Source organism: Eretmochelys imbricata, chromosome 15, assembly GCF_965152235.1.
Source record: "Eretmochelys imbricata isolate rEreImb1 chromosome 15, rEreImb1.hap1, whole genome shotgun sequence".
Classification (NCBI taxonomy): domain Eukaryota; kingdom Metazoa; phylum Chordata; order Testudines; family Cheloniidae; genus Eretmochelys; species Eretmochelys imbricata.
The window spans coordinates 2885716-2903045 of record NC_135586.1 but is presented as its reverse complement, the minus strand read 5'-3'; the positions used below and the strand labels follow the sequence as shown (position 1 = coordinate 2903045).

The following is a 17330-nucleotide window of genomic DNA, read 5'->3' as shown; positions in this document are numbered from 1 at the left end:
CACTGCCTGGCTGGCAATTGTGAGCTCTGTATCCTGCTGGAAACCTTACCAGCTATACCCAGGAGAATGCCAAGCCTCCAGCTCAGTTCCCTGCAGGAGGAAGATAAACCTACCCCAGTGCTCTGGAACATCTCAGTGCCAAGCATAGACCACAAACAGTCTGCTTAGAGATTCTTCCTGCTGATCTGTGTCCCTTCATCTCTCAGAAGTGAATGCCAGCTCCCCTCCCATCCAGCCCTTTTCTTCTCAGCTTCAGCACCGTCTCTTCTACCTCTGCTTGCGTCAGGAGCCTCTTTCTGTAGCCTTTTGATTCTCCCTCATGTCAGCAACCAGGCTCATTACTGATACCCACTGTGCCACGTCTGTCAGCCACCACATAGCTAATGCCACTGCTTCTCTCCACCAGACGCAGCTTCTCTCCATCAGACGATCCTCTGTCAACAACATACCCTCCCATCAGTACAAAGCAGGCAAATCATAAATCAGATTTTTATCTTCCTGTCGCTCCCTCTCCCCCTTCTTGTTTTCCCTCAAGGACATGTCTCCCTTGTAAATGAGGCTGTAAATGAGCATTTAAATGTTTTGAGTGAATGAGCTGTTGCTAAAGGGAGATTAGATTTGCCAAGACCTATCGAAGCCTTATTTTTACCTTGCAAAGCTTCACATGCAGTAATTGTCGGTCAAAAGCCACCAGTTATTAGTCTCAATTAACATTGTCCCTGGCAATATAGTTGCATTACATTACAGCTGTATCTGATTTTATATTGAAAAAGGCAGGAGTCAAGAGTCTGTTCCATCAGACCAGACTACATCCAAACCCTAGCATAGCACCCTCCATTCCATTTATGTCTTTACCTCTGCCCTACAGAATCAAACTGCAACACTGACTGCATGGCAAAGGAGGGAGGAGGTGACCCACAGTTGCCTCCCAAGGGCTGTTTGCTCTTTGCTGGCCTATGTGGATTGTGTCAGTGGGTCTCAGTGCAGTTCCCAGAGATGAGGTATCTATCACAGGTAGTCTGGCCCTTTAAGGAGAGTTGGGCTCAGCCCCACCTGTGCCTAGTTATCCAGGTCTGAGCTTGGACTGGGGATTGGGTCAGAACAGACATCACAATGACAGCCTGCGGGTGGGGGTTCCCATAAGGATGAGCCGGCCCAGCACAGAGCGGGAGATCAGTCAGCGACTGATGACGCTCTGAGTACATCCCTCTCCATGCTGGTTATGCGCCCTTCCCCCCGGGGCGCCATCATCTGAGAGTGGTGCTGTGGAGGAACTTCGAGAACTCTGCTGGATGAGAGAGGACACTAAATGTGGCGGAAGGAATAAACCTGAACGTTGTCCCTTGGCTCTCCCTCTTTTTATGCTTGAACACTGAATGTGGTGCTGAACATGAGCTGGCTCCTGCAGGTACATGAAATCAGAAACCAAAATACTGCAAAACCAACCTAAACCTAACTAAAAAGTAAAGAGTTTTCATGGCAGCATAGCAGATTCCTGTCCCCAAGCAGAGGGACAGGAATGGGGATGTGTTTAACAACTGGAAATTCTTAGATCACAATGGGAAAACTACGGACTTGCAACAGAGCTGGATAAAAAGCTGTAAAAGGCAGTCTGTCTCATGCTCCAACAGCCTCTGGATATGTCAGCAACTGACCCTAGAGAAAAGTAGGAACGGATCTTTTCACCACAAACCATATAGATGACCTCATTACTGTAGACTACTGTTCAGACTTCTGGGAACTAACTGAGCTGTCAGACAGCACCACAGTGATCATCTTAGGCTATGTCTACACTGCCAAGTTTTTTCACCAAAAGTTATACCACTTTTATTAAAGCACTTTAATTAAACTGCTGTTGCATGTACACACTAGCTCCTTGTGTCGGCAGAGCACATCCGCACTAGCGGTTCTTGCATCGACACAGAGCAGTGCACTGTGGGTAGCTATCCCACTGGGCAACTGGCTGCAGGGTGCTTTGGGAAGGGTTTGCAATGCCTCATGGGGCAGGTAAAGCATCAAATGATGCAGGTTTCTCAATCCTATCATTTTATGGGTATCCTACTAGATTGCCAGCTGCTTTTCAACGGGAGTGTGGTGGTGGGGAGACTGTGTGTGTATGGAGGGGAGGGGGAGAGACAGACTGAGGAAGTACTTCTTGCAGAGGAAGTACTTCCAGAGTCCCAGGGTGGCTTCAGACCATCACGAGGCAAAACTAACATGATTTTCGCAGCCAGGCAGATCCAGGAAAAATGTCAAGACCACCACCAGGAGCTGTATATGGCCTTTATCGATCTGACCAAAGCCTTGGACTCTGTCAGCTGTGAGGCTCTGTGGAAAATCACATCAAGCTTGGCTGCCCAAGCAAATTTATCACCATTGTAAGACACCTCCATGACCAGATCACTGCCTCCATCTTGTGCCGTCTGAATTGGCAGAGAACAAGGCTGTGTACTGGCACCTACCCTTTTCTCTATTTTCTTAATAGCTATGAAAACATTAACTCAAGCCCATCTACCACAGGGCATTGGCACCCAATATCACATTAACAGCAACCTCTTCAACCTTTCTCATCTCCGTGCCAGAACTAAAGTAATATCAGCAACAATAACCCAACTCCAGTATGCAGATGATTGTGCTGTATTTGCACACTCAAAGGAGGCTCTACAAACAGCCCTTAACTGCTTCTCTGAAGCTTACAAAAGTCTAGGACTAATTCTGAACAACGGGAAAACAAAAATTCTCCACCAGCCAGTCCCTGGTCAATCATCAGACCCACCAAGGAAGATCTACATTGACAAAGAAGAACTGGAAAATGTAGAATACTTTGCCTATCTTGGCAGCCATCTCTCACAGAGAGCAGACAGACATCGAGATTCAGCACAGAATTTGCTGTGCCATTCTGTGCCTTTGGCAGACTGTCTCGCCGGGTGTTCGACAATCACAACATCAGAACACACACTAGACTTTTAGTTTACAAAGAGGGGGTAATCCCAACTCTCCACTATGGCTGTGAGACTTGGGTGACCTACAGAAAACACCTGAAAAACCTGGAGCACCAGCACGAGCACTTTCTTCGGAAGATCCTCAACATCAAGTGGGAGGATCATCGCACTGTCAGTGTCCTCACAGAGGCCATCATCAGTGTTGAGGCTCTGATTATCCAGCACCAGTGTGCACATGCCTGATGTACGCTTACCAAAACAACTGCTGTACGCCCAAGTCACCAAAGGAGAAAGGAAAAGAGAAGGCCAAAATAAACGCTTTAAAGACACCCTCAAGATAAACATCAAGAGATGCGGCATTGACCCCACACACTGGGAGACAGCAGCCCAGGATAGGGATAACCAGCGAAGACTTGTTGGAGAAGGAACGTCCACTTTTGAGGAAAATCACCTTGCTCTGGTCTCAGAAAAACACCAGAAAAGAAAGGACAGACAACAGTCACGCGCAACCCTGTCTTCCACCACCACCTGCAACGTCTGCCAACGAGCCTGTGGCTCAAAAGTCAGGCTCCTCAGTCACCAAAGGACCCATGAAAAATAAAACCTGTGAAAGAGATCATCCTCGACCTTGTAGGATCGCCAGTGATGATGGGGGGGGGGGGGATAAGTGTGTGACAGGGAACATTAATTGCACAAAACCGAACACCCTTGCCGCACCCCTTCCGAGGTCCCGTCCCTGCCCCGCACCTTTTCCAAACACCCTGCCCCACCCCCCACTCACTCCATCCCCTCACCCCCACTCACTTTCACTGGGCTGGGGCAGGGGGTTGGGGTGCAGGAGAGGGTGAAGGCTCTGACTGGGGGAGTGAGCTCTGGATGGAGGTAGGGATGAGGGGCTTGGAGTGCAGGAGGGGGCTCCAGGCTGGGGCCGAGGGGTTTGGAATGCAGGAAGGGGCTCAAGCAGAGGGTTAGAGTGCAGGAGGGGGTGCAGGGTGTGGGCTCCGGGAAGGCGTTTGGGTGTGGGAGGGGGCTCAGATCTGGGGTAGGAGGTTGAGGTGCAGGAGGGGGTATAGGGTGCAGGCTCCAGGAGGGGGGCTCAGGGCTTGGGCAGTGGGCTGAGGTGCAGGATGTGGGCTCTGGGAGAGAGCTGGGGCCAAGGGTTGGGGTTCAGGAGATGGTGTGGGGGGAGGGCTCAGGGCTGGGGATCAGGAGAGGTTTGGAATGTGGGCTCCGGCCAGGTGCCACTTACCTCAGGCGGCTCCTGGGCGGTGGTGCAGTAGGGCTAAGGCAGGCTCCCTGCCCGCCTGCCCTGGCTCTATGTTGCTCCCGAAAGCGTCTGACATGTCCAGCCCCTAGGTGGAGGCACAGCCAGGCTGCTCTGTGCAGTGCGTGCTGTGTGCGCCCACAGGTGCCTCCCCACAGCTCCCATTGGCTGTGGATCTCGGCCAACGGGAGCAGCGGAGCTGGTACGCGGAGCGGGGCCAATGCACGGAGCCTCCCTGGTCCCTGTATCTAGAGGCCGCAGGGACGTGTTGCCGCTTCAGGGAGCCTGCTTTAGCCCTGCTGCGCTGCCGCCCAGACTTTCAACGGCCCGCTTGGCGGTGCTGACCGGAGCCGCCAGGGTCCCTTTTCGACCGAGCCTTCCGGTCGAAAACTGGAAGCCTGGCAACCCTAGTTGGGGCCCGTGAGAGTAAGTTTGTCTGTGCTGTCTCTTAAATTCAGATAGCCGCCGGAAGCAACCTATCCTGAGGCAGGGGGAGGGGGAAACCCTGACATCAGCCCACGCCTCCTTCCCTGGCTCTGCACAACACAGTCTCTCTCTCTCTCTCACACACACACACCCCAGGAGCATTCCACATCAATGGTTTGCTCTTTGTTTCCCGGAGCAGAGCAGCACAGCGGGCCGGTTGTCAGAATGGAGCTTTGAAAGGGGAGGGACACATGCCTGCAGGGCTGCCGAGTTCAAAACATCCGGGGCCACCTCCAGAGGCCAATTCCAGCGATAAAAGCAAGCAAGGTGTTTACACTGGCACTTTGGCGATAAAACCTTTGCGCAAAAAGCCTTATCGCTCTCGTCCAGGTGGTTTTTTGCTGCAACTGAGGAGTTTCGTCACGAACGCGGCTTCACAGTCTGTACACTCTGCTGTTTCATCGACAAAAGCTGCCTTTTGGCAAAAAAGCTTGGCAGTGTAGACCAGGCCTAGACAAATCAAGGAAGCATTTCAGCAGGCATTGGATCCTAATCGGAGTAGTTTCAGACAACATGCCCCAGTTTACTTGCAGTGAGTTTTGCAATTTGCCCAGCAATAGGAATTCAGTCTTATCACATCATCACTATACCAGAGTCAATCAAACAGCAAAGCCGAATCGGCAGTTAAAATTGTTAAGACGCTATTAAAGAAAGCTTCAAAAAGGCAAAGAAAATATATGGTAAGCTATTCTGGACTGGGGAGACACTCGCGTAAAGGGCCTTACTAGCAGCCTGGAACAGCACTTGATGTAAAGGCACATCCATACCAGGTGTCTATAGCCCCAGCACTGCTGCACTGACAATGGTGGAAGAGTCACAGACAAAAAGAAAGAGAGATACAAAGGCCAAACCCTGCTAGGACCAACAAGCTAAAGCCCTTCCAAAACTACAACTAGAAAACCCTGTCAGTATCAAATTATTTCCTCAGGGCAAATCACACATTTGGAAGCATGCTACATGTGTCGAACAGATAAATCCTCATTCCACGTAGCAATGGATGGGCATATATTTCACCAAGACAGCAAATACATATGCCCATTATGTACCCAAGACCAAAACATGGACATGAAGAACAGTGAAATACGCCTTCTGTTGAGACTTGACCAGTAGGACATGGAAGCTATCATGCCAATGAGCAACAGATAGATATTGGAACAGATTCTCCCAACACCGCCCCCCCAAGGAGACCCAACATTTGCATTCACTCCACCACCAAACGGCCTGCACGGTATACCCAAGATTCTGTACAATATGAAGGCTTATTCATGTTCAATTTTGATATCTCCAATGTGACCAAAGGGATATTACAATAGACAACTTCCCAACGAGGGATGTTATAGTGTAACAGTATGCTCATGTAGAGAGTAATTTCTAAGAACTAAGAGAGGTGCTTGAGGAGACAGGACCGTACATATGGGGGAAGGAATAAAGCCCAGAGGTTGCAGTGTCTTGGCGCTCTCTGGTTTTATGCTTGAACAATGAACAACAATCCCAGGTGCAGTCTACAGGCACCACACTAGTAACTCATTCCACTTGTGTTCTGACCTTTGGGAAAATTCTGCCACCAAATCGAAAGGACTGGAGTGGCTCCCCTGCCTCTGACAGTCATCCCATCTCTGAACCCTGCCTGTCAGAGACGACTTATCCCTGGGGCATATAAAAACACTTCTGAAGAGCAATTCTTTTTGCCTTTGTCCCAAATGACCAGTGCTTTCTACAAAATTTCCCAGGAGAAAATAACTCCAGACTCCCATATGACCCCCTAACCCACAACACACAGGCTCCAAATTACTCAAGTTGCACGCTCTGGTATCCCACTGAAATAGGGACTATTTCCCAAGAATAAAATGCAAGCGTTCCACACCAGTGAACAGAAACCCCTTCACCCAGGGGTGCCGCCTCCTGCCTCAGTCATGCAAAAGTGTTTTGACTTAAACAGGAAAACAAGACTGATGCTACGCCCCATATTCGTCAGATATTGTTATGATATGAGTACGGCATAGCTAAGACGTGTTTTACGCAAGATGGGTCTTGTGAGATATCGTTGGAAAGGTGATGATTTGCTGAATATGATTATCCTATTTGTATGCATGGATCATTTTGGTATCTGAAGGTAGGAATATCGACTATATCAATTACGGAAGTGTTTGCACCTGGGGAACGCCCACCAGACAATAGGGTCTGGCTGGGCCATTAGGGAGAAGAATAGGTCTCTGAAGATGCTAATCTCCCACCTTCCTGAGAAGCTTCCTGGGATGCTACAAACAGCCTTTGACTCATGGCTGCTTTGACACTGCAGGGTCATGTGATCATGTCATCTGGTACTGGACTCCATCATAGAATGCCAGTATTTTTCCAATAAGGGGAGTGGAAACCACACTGGCAAACAAAAGGTCCCCACCATATGTAAAACCTATTTAAGACAGGAAAGTAAGTTAATCAGGATTCATTCTTCACCGAATCCCCGCCCAGGATGACTCCTGGAAACATCTAAGAAACAAAGACAAAAGCGGGGGAGAAGAGCTGAGCCCAGGCTGAAAAAGGTGTCCATCCTGTGAAAGAAATGCCTAAAACATTTAGGGTGAGAAATTACTACTTGTAACCAGTTTCTTTAGTGTATTTAAGCTTAGTTGTGTGTTTGTTTTATTTGATCAGTAATCTGCTTTGATCTGTTTGCTGTCCCTTATAGTCACTTAAAATCTATCCTGTGTAGTAATAAATTTGTTTGGGGGGCAAAAATTTGTGCATGTCTTCCTCCACATTGAGGAAGGGGGTGAATTTCATGAGCTTACGCTGTGCAGCACAAGATAATACAATATTGGGTTTGCACCCCCAAGGGGGTGTGCACTTGAGTGCTGGGCAATTCCCTAGCTGAGTCTTCCCATGCAGAGCTGATTTCAGTGTCTGTTTTTCTGAAGTTGGGTGCGTCCCTACCTGTGTGTTTGCTGGAGGAGGCTTGAGGGCCTGGCTCAGGAGGGCCTGTAAGGGAGCCCAGGATGCTGGAACAGGCAGGCTCAATGGTACCCCAGTACATCAGGTGGCACCCCGGAATGTGTGTGTGTGGGGGGGGTAAGCCTATCACAAAGATGATAGCTTCCCCCTGTCCATCAACCTTCATGCCAGCTGCACCTCAGAGACAGAGTTCATACCATGCGAAGGAGGAATGAGCATGGGAGCCCTTCCCTCTGTTAAAAGACTGGCAGCACATACGAGGGTCTTGGCTATGCAGGTGTAAATTCAGTGCAGTTCCATGGCCCTCAAGTGACTGTCTCTGAGAGCAGACTCTGCCCCCCGCCCCGGACTTTATTGAGGACTGCAAGTGCTCCACAGGAGATGGGAGAGCCAATAAAGGTACTAATCTGCTGGCTGCACTGTACCATACATCCTCCATTTCATGGTGAAGAACCCTCCCCTATGCAAGACACTTCTCTTTAATTAGATGAATTCTCCAGCAGGCAAAGCTTTCCCACTTTCACGGACACAAACTCTCAGTAGCAACTGCCTATATCCTCTCTGTCCAGGGACTCCATGACTAGCAGGTGGCACTAGATTTACATATTCTCCTCTGTTATCTACAGTGATAAATGCCCTTTAAAACAACCTCAGTCTGTTAGACTACAAAATAAAGCTGACTAGATAAAGAGGCTCTATAGCAATAAAGAAACGCAAACTTGCTAGACAGTTGGCTGTCACTCACTTTGCATCTGGTCTTGCAGGAATAGTGCAAAGTGTCTCCTGACAAAAGTGCCCTATTCCCTCAGGCTACAATGGCCACTCAGGTTACAGCAGTGGACGAAAAGTGGAGGTATAGATGTGTGCATGACAAAGGAAGGAAGTACGGTGTCACTGCAGGGCATGCTAACATCAGCTATTATTCATTTAGCTTGTTGGGCTGGTCATTATTTGGCTAGGAGACAGAAAACTTCAGTAAGTGATTGTGGGAGACACTGTTCCTTTGAGTCAGCAATAGTCTGATCTTCGGTGAATATACTGTACCCATCAGCTAGGTGTCAAGCGTCGGGTGTTTCTCCATGTATCTGAAGCAGGAGAGCTGGACTTGAGGCATGTAGGGCTTTAAGAGGACACTGGCTCTGAGTAAAGCTTTATTTAAAAGGTCTGTTTTACGTGTCAGGCTCTGGCTCACTCTGAGCTCTTCTGACAAGGGGCCAACCACAAGAACTTTCTGCTCTGTCTGCTAGCTGGAACCCGGCCTGCCCAGTTGCGTCATGCCAGCACTGAAGGAGAACAGAGATAATCTAGTGGACTGGGCACTGGACTGGGGTCAGGAGAGCTGGGTTCTACTCATGGCTATGTGCAACTGAGCCACGGTGGGACTATCAACAGTCACAGCACCTATTTTCTTTTCAGCCTGTGTCTGTCTTGTCTATTTAAATGAGCCTTTGGGGCAGGAATGGTCTCTCCCTTGATGTGTTTACAGGGCCTCGCTCCAGGGGGTCTCTAGGCAGTACTATAGCCAAAGTATTACAATAATAAAGGGTCAGGTGGGATTTTCACATTACTTAAGTGATTTAGGAGCAAAAGACCAATTGATGGCAAATACTTGTGCTCCTAAATCACCTGGGTAATTTGAAAACTCCACCCATCATTGTTCAGATAAGATGTAAAACTGACCCATCAATCATCTGTGATTATTGACAACCACATGGCACTTTTCGCAAATGCTGTACAGTTAACACGGGTGCCTTGTTCAGATCCCAACTAATCTGCTTCCCTGACATTACCCCTCCTGTTGCAGTTTGACAGGATATTCTTCACTTTCTGGCCCAAGCTGCAGCTGAGTAAAGTTAACCACCTGCAGCATGGCTGCATTTCAGTGGCAGATGAACTGACCCCTGTGTCTAGTTCCTGTATCAATTAATGAGAAGCTCTGGTGGGAAAGGAAAGGAACAGGTAAGACATAATGGCAAAGGTGATACTTTGTTAGGGTGGTCAGGACTTCATTTCCTTTTTTCTAGGGAAATGCTATTCCTTGCAATGGGAATTCTCTGCATGAATGACTACATGCTTCAATAATTTTAATCCAGTTTTAATTAATAGGAACTAGATTAGTCTTTCGTTATATGTCAAATGAGGATCTGATTGGCACAGAGGAAATGAGTGTCCTCAAACGCATCCTCCCTGCAATGAGCTACCAAAGAAAAACAGGGAAAGACACAACTGAGCATGTGATGTGAATTGAGGGGAGGCCTGGGGAATGGGGGCAGGCCATCCCAGGGGTACAGGTCTGGATGGAATCCCAACAGTGGGGTGCAGGAAGTATACAGTGGATCCGAGAGACATACTAACATCACTGCAAGCGCAGCCTTAGAGCTCAGAAGGGACTATCCACCCATCCATGTAAGGGATATATAGTATATATGGAAGGGACTACAGTGCCCAGTCCCATGGTACCTAAGTATTTCCCGGGTGCACTGGGCTTGCATGGCAAAGCGCCCAGTGGACAGCATGAAGTCTTCTGAGGCTCCTGGGTGTTCTGCTTGGGATGTACGTTTTCCCACCCCAGTGACTGTGGGAACCTTTATCAGGAAGGCAAGTCCTGCTTTGTCAGGCTTTGAGCCAGTCTAATCTAGGTCATTCCTCAGCAGAGCCCCCTCTACTGCAACGTTACCTGAGCCCTGCTTTGTCATCACAAGATACATCCTGCAAAGAGCAGCCACAGGGGAGGGCCTTCCTGCCTTCCTTCGCTGGGCTTCCAGTCCCAAGCCTGGCGCTCTGCACGGCACCCTCTCATGGCCGGATGCTGGAGGAGTCAGAAAATAAGAAGGGAGCCTGCACAGTGCAGCTCCTCCACCACAACAAGCAAACGAACCATGCCTGCTGCTGAATTAGTGCTGCTCTTTAACCAGATGCAGTTAAAGGCCTTTAGGGGACACGGCTGGAGATTTTAAAAAGGGAACAATGAGCTAATCTCTGCTCAGAAAGAAATACAATTGATTTCCTCCGGTGACCTACATAGGATTTCCAGACTAATGAAACTGTCTGTGCCTTGTGCTTCCTCCCCACAGGGACATGAGACTCATCGCTCTCCCTGACAACAGCTCTGCTCCCCATGGCACAGGTGATGCTTCCTCTTCCACCGCTCAGCTCTGCGACCATTCCCCCTCTTTGGTTTGCAGCTTCGCTCTCTGGCAGTTCCATTGGATAAGCTCGTGGATGGCGGATCCCTGCTGCAGACTGGGTTTGCACCCAGCCGGTATTAACAAATAATCACATACCAAAAACATCGACATGTAAAGAATGTCAAAGCTGCAAAGTCAGATACCTGAAAGCTAGAAAATGCTGGAATCATTGCCTGTGCCCCTTTCATTTGCCCCCCTTGTGGGTACACATTAAGACAGAGCCTTTAATTACACGACTGCACGTGTAACATCTGAATCCAGCCCTCTGTTTACTCTTGCACAGAACTAATTAGCATTTGGTTTGTTTTTGGCTTAGAAGAAAAACATGGGAGGCTTAAATTAATGCAGGCCACAAGACAAACACAGCTGTACAACGTGGTACACAACTGCCTCCTCTTCAACAGAGCTGTCAATACGAATGCAGAAAGGACCAAAGTGATCAATAAGTATTTCTGTTCTATATTTGGGGGAAAAAAGATCTAGTCATATTTCATGATGATGATGAAATACTGTTCCTATTCCAACAGTAACTCAGGAGGATGCATCCGTATGCAGTATGCATCCGATGAAGTGAGCTGTAGCTCACGAAAGCTTATGCTCAAATAAATTGGTTAGTCTCTAAGGTGCCACAAGCACTCCTTTTCTTTTTGCGAATACAGACTAACACGGCTGTTACTCTGAAACCTGTCAGGAGGATGTTAAACAGTAGCTACTAAAGTAAGCCATTTAAAATCAGCAGGTGTAGAAAACTTGCAGCCAAGAGTTTTATAAGAGTTGACCAAGAAGCTTGCTGGATGGTTAATGTTGATTTTCAATAACTCTTGGAACATCAGGGGCATTTCAGAAGACTGGAAGAAAGCTACTGTTGTGCCAATATTAAAATGGGTAAATGGGACAACCTGGGTAATTATAGTCCTGATAGCATGACATCAATTCCCGGCAAGATACCAGACTTGCTGATATGGGACTTGATTAATAAATAATTAAAGAAGGTTATATAATTAATGCCAGTCAACTTGGCTTTATGGAAAATAGACCCTGTCAAACCCACCCTAGATCTTTTTTTGATAAGCTTACAGATTTAGTTGATAAAGGTAATACTCTTGATGTAGTACACTTAGATTTCTCTAAGACATTTGGCTTGGCACTACACAGCAATTTGATTAAAAAAAACTAGAACAATACAAAACTAACATGACACCAGGGAAAATCAAGGCTTGCCCTGGGGTTAACTGCACTAGGGGTTTGCATCAGCACAGCTACAAGGATGGCTAAAAACACCAACAAAGACAAGGCATAACTTTTATTACCTCCATCAAAGCTGAATCCAGACATGACACCAGGAGGAAGCGGCATTGTACAAGATGTTAATGCAGGATAATGCAGCACTCTAGCTAGAAGTGTTACCTTTTCCCACAAAAAAATAGCAAACAGCATTACCAGCTTTGACGTTCAATTTTGTTCCATAAATACTGTCAAGGTTCCTTCCCCACTCTGAACTCTAGGGTACAGATTTGGGGACCCGCATGAAAGATCCCCTAAGCTTATTCTTACCAGTTTAGGTTAAAAACTTCCCCAAGGTACAAACTTTGCCGTGGCCTTGAACCGTATGCTGCCACCACCAAGCATTTTAAACAAAGAACAGGGAAAGAGCCCACTTGGAGACGTCCTCCCCCAAAATATCCCCCCAGGCCCTTCCCCTTTTCCTGGGGAAGGCTTGATAAGAATCCTCACCAATTTGTACAGGTGAACACAGACGCAAACCCTTGGATCTTAAGAACAATGAAAAATCAATCAGGTTCTTAAAAGAAGAATTTTAATTAAAGAAAAGGTAAAAGAATCACCTCTGTAAAATCAGGATGGAAAATACTTTACAGGGTATTCAGATTCAAAACACAGAGGATCCCCCTCTGGGCAAAACCTTACAGAACCTTACAGTTACAGAAAACAGGAATAAACCTCCCTCTTAGCACATGGAAAATTCACATAAAACAAAAGATAAACTAATCCGCCTTGCCTGGCTTACCTATACTGGTTGCAATATTGGAGACTTGGATTAGGATGGGTTGGAGAAGATGGATTTCTGTCTGGCATCTCTCAGTCCCAAGAGAGAACCACCACGTAAACAAAGAGCACAAACAAAAGCCTTTCCCCCACTCCAGATTTGAAAGTATCTTGTCCCCTTATTGGTCCTTTGGGTCAGGTGCCAGCCAGGTTAGCTGAGCTTCTTAACCCTTTCCAGGTAACAGGAGGCTGCCTCTGGCCAGGAGGGATTTTATAGCACTGTATACAGAAAGGTGGTTACTCTTCCCTTTATATTTATGACAGATACATTCAGCCCCCGTGAATATCAACACACAATGGCAGAGCCTACGTCTGATGTAGCAGCTAATTCCTCCCAGGCAGGGCTCAGAACCGGACATCACAGGAACACGGGTGAACATTCTAAGTAGCCAAGTGACAACACAGTGATTAACATTTGATCACGAGTCAGGGAAAGGGCCATTATGTGCTTCAGATATAAAAAGAAGCAATTTGTAATCAAGGTAATTACATTGACATGCAAATGACGCTTGCAACGTCTTAGCAATGCAAACGTTTCTGATGCATTTTCTTTTAAGATTGTTTTTCTCTTGAAATCCAGATTGCTGCTTATAGGTCTCTCACATTAGTATTTTTAGGGCACATTCACTGTGAAAAATAGCTGTTTAAATCAATGTCCTTTACCAAGTCACCAGGGCTGATGTGTTTGTGCGTAATGTCGCTGAGCCTGAACATGCATTGCCCTCCTGCTGGGGGGAAGGGGCCCACCTGACTCTCATCTCTTCCCAGTTCCAGCGTTGGTGGATCTGAGCACAGCAGCTCCGCTCTGGCTGCCTGCTCTAGAACTGGGTTCAAGCTCGGTCTGGTGGAACCCAGTGTGGGGAGGAGATGCTGCATACCACATGCGCTTTGAGTTTCGATTACTCTCTGGAGAATATTTCACTTCCAATAGAACCAAAGACAGGAATTGGTCCAGAGGGGTCTGTGCATCTGGCCTGTGCAGCCTGGCTAGGTGAGGTGCTTCGGGGAGTTCCTCACACCTACTTGTCCTCTCTCTCCTTCACTGGCTCCATCCTCAGGCTGTTACCTCAGCAATAAGCTTGGCATTAATACTGAGACTGCACGATTAGACAGCTCCTGCCTCCATCCATCTTCTGGCCTCCCTTGTCTCAGCCCGCTCCTCCATTTGCCACCCGCTGCCAGGATCCCACTGCCTCCTGACCCTCTTCTCTCTTGCACATCTCAAAGGCCAGTAAATCTGCCTATCACGTCCGACCCACCCACCACATCGGATATCATCTGACCTGATGCACTCCTCTTCCAAACCCTAATTCCTGCCTTCACCTCCTCCCCTCCTGGCCTTCTTTTATAGTCTCCCTAATGTCCTCAACTGTCCAAATTACATTTCTCCCAAATCCAACAGCCCCTTTCCCCACCCCATATCCATGCCTGAAAATGGAAAGATCCCCCACTACTACCCCCTGGAACCTTTTGGCCCCTCTCAGAGCCCACAGCAAGATCTTCTCCAAACTCACCATCTCTCTGACCTCATCCACGTCTATTCTGTAGCCTGTCCCTACGCTCAGCCAGTAGCTGCCTCCTTTCCATCCCATCCTACCTGCTCCAGCATCAGTATATGGGTATTTCCAAGAAGCTGGAGAGTGGATCCCACTGATCAGCATTATCCTTTCAAAGGGATGGAGCAGACTATGTGCTTTGTGTGTCAGGGAAAGATCTTTTGTAGTGTACAGCAGCCCGACTGTGAACAAACAGCTTCCTCAGAGCTCGATGGGAAAGTGCATCCATCAGGAAAACAACTCGATATTAACCAGAGACCTTCCCATGGAAGGAAGCTTCCAGCCTCCCCAGGCTGGCTGCCTTTTAGAGGCCTCTGATAACAGTGTCCCCAGATTTCCCCGTGAGGAGGGCTACCTGTGCGCACGCTGCCACAAGCCCCCTCCCTCTCCCGAGACTCAGTGTGTGAGATCAATTCCCTCTGAATGGCCACACGGCAATTAAAGAAACCCTTTCTTTAAGCAGCCCCAAATGGCTTGAAATGGAGTAAAATAGCAGGCTGGATGTGTGCGCGTTGGCTGCATTTCAGCTTGAATTGATCTTTCGTTCACCTTCCTTATCTGGCCATTTCTGCACTAAACCAGAGGAGAAATTTTCCACAGCCGCTCCCATCCACATCTTAGGCTAGTGAGTGTCTGGGTGAGCAGAGGCACTGGGCTTGTCAGATCTACAAGGGAAGCAAATGCCATAGCTATATACCACTGGTTGGATCCTCCACTGAAGTCAGTGGCAAGACTGCCAGAGAATCTGACGGGAGCAATACCACGCCCCATATGTCTATCGTGAGCAATTAAGCAGCACCTTTGCTAAATCTGTCCCCATTTAGCAGCAGTCAATGCACTTCTCTATCATTCGGCTCGGTCACTGGGAGACAGCCCAATAAAGTGGCCATCTGGATTCAGCGGAGCCGGCAATAGGATGCTGAGCTCATTGCAAGACCAGACAGGAGCTTGGCAGGGAGAAGACACCTATCTAAACACAAAGCTCTGAAGTAAAAGCAAAGGGAACCTGGGAAATGCTGGCCAAGTATGTCGCCTTTGTGTCTACAGCAGAACCTCGATTATCTGGCCTTCTCAGGGGAGACCTGATACCTCTGGACGATGGGAGGCTCAGTACCATGGGAGAGCTGGATGGCAAATGGCAGGAAGAGAAGCTGCCTGAACGGTCAGCTTCCGCAAGGCCAGAGAGCTGAAAAGCAGGGCGAGAGAAGAAAGAAGCCACATTATGCACCTGGGAACTGATTCACCCTGAGCTTGGCCCCTGTTGTCAATAATTCCCACTTTGCACAGGTGTCAGGAAAGGGTAGCAGTTCGCACCCAGTTTTCACAGGTGCAAATGACATGAGAGGAGGCAATAGAGGATCAAGCCCACTAGGACTTCTGTACCCAAGACTTATCAACCTGATCACCTGCTCTGCCTCCAGGATGGCAGATCTGGACACTGCAGCAGAAGGTACACGGAGCCTCCCCCATGGTTCTCCCCCTCACAGGCCTCCACAGGGACCGTGCTCTGCTGGTGAAGGCCGAGGTAGTTCACACAAACTTTGTCACCTTCTTGTATTTGGATCCCCTTCTGTGCTCCGAAACTCCCCCACGAGGCCTTCTGAGCATGCTCGGCAAGCCAGAATCTTAGGGGATCCTCCCATTTTATGTCTCCGTCCTTTACTTTCTTTCTTAATATGTTTAAGGATGAGAAATTTGCCATAATGAACCAGGCCATTGGCCTATCAAGTGCTGTATCTTCCTTCCAGCAGGGATGAATACCTGCTGCGATACAGGATGGGGAAGAAACCATAATACACCTACCCTTTCCAAGTTCTCCTGGTTTTCATGCTTTAAAGGAAAGTCCCATTCACATGTGCAGCATAGGGAAAAGATATGTCTGGAAAAGCAACTAACCAGCCACAGGGAGCTCTGCACTAAGAGTTTTCCAGGCAATAAAAATCACCAGGAAAACTCCTTCTCCCTGTCCTGCCCCACTTGCATCTGCACTGCAGGTCCAGCTGCATGGTGGCATGATTGATACCACATGAGTTCCACACATGGAACAAGGGAAAACCACGCATCAGAGCCTGGCAGCAGAGGGAGGAGGGCTGCAGGGCCAATCACTGGCCAGGAATCTTGCCACATGCTCCTTGGTGTCTGTTTACGACAGTTTCAGAGCTTTGCTTTTAATGCAGGGTACTGTTACACCAAACTCTTGAGAGCAATAAGGGGCACTCGCCCCAAACCAGTCCCTTGATTCCACTTGAGCAAAACTAAACCTCACGCCTCTTGTTCCACCTGCAGATTGCTGAAATAATTCTGCTAGCCCCAGTGGCTAGAGGAACCTGTTGTTCTAATAGCCAACGTGCACATGGAGGTCAGTGCCAAATGATTTCCATGGGAGTAGGGCTGGTCACTGTATTTTTAGGGCCTGCTTACCCCTCACACAGAAATCCTGCTGACAGGGGGTTCTGGGGAACAAAAATTGAACGGGGGGCTTTGTGGGGCTTATTCAAATTGTTCGGGGGGAGAGGTCTATGCCCCCACTGAGCTTTGGAACAGTCCCATCCAAAACCCCACACTTTCTGTGGGGTTGCAGCCTCTTCCCATCTCCCTGACTGTGCAGCCCATTGCTTTCCCCTTGGCATCCGTCTCAGAGACCAGCGCTGTGAGGAGGGGAGCACAGAACAGTGAATGCTGGCCTGGGACCCCGCCTCTGTAACTGGCTCTAGAAGATCCATGCAGCGGCCCCTCCCCTGGCACGTCAGCCTTAGCACAAGTTCTGCCCACACCTTGGGGCTGCGATCTGTTCACAGTCTGCCTGGTCCCATCTTCCATCAGTGATAACAGCCTGAAAACCCCCTTTGCCTCCACCTCACACAGGCCTCTCGGCACC

At 48.5% G+C, this 17330-nt stretch overlaps 1 protein-coding gene across 6 annotated transcripts in view; it reads right to left on the bottom strand.

Annotated features, from left to right (window-relative positions):
- OSBP2 (oxysterol binding protein 2) overlaps positions 1 to 17330 on the bottom strand; it is a 354387-nt gene that overhangs the window by 241741 nt on the left and 95316 nt on the right. The gene's annotated exons all lie outside the window — the stretch shown is intronic.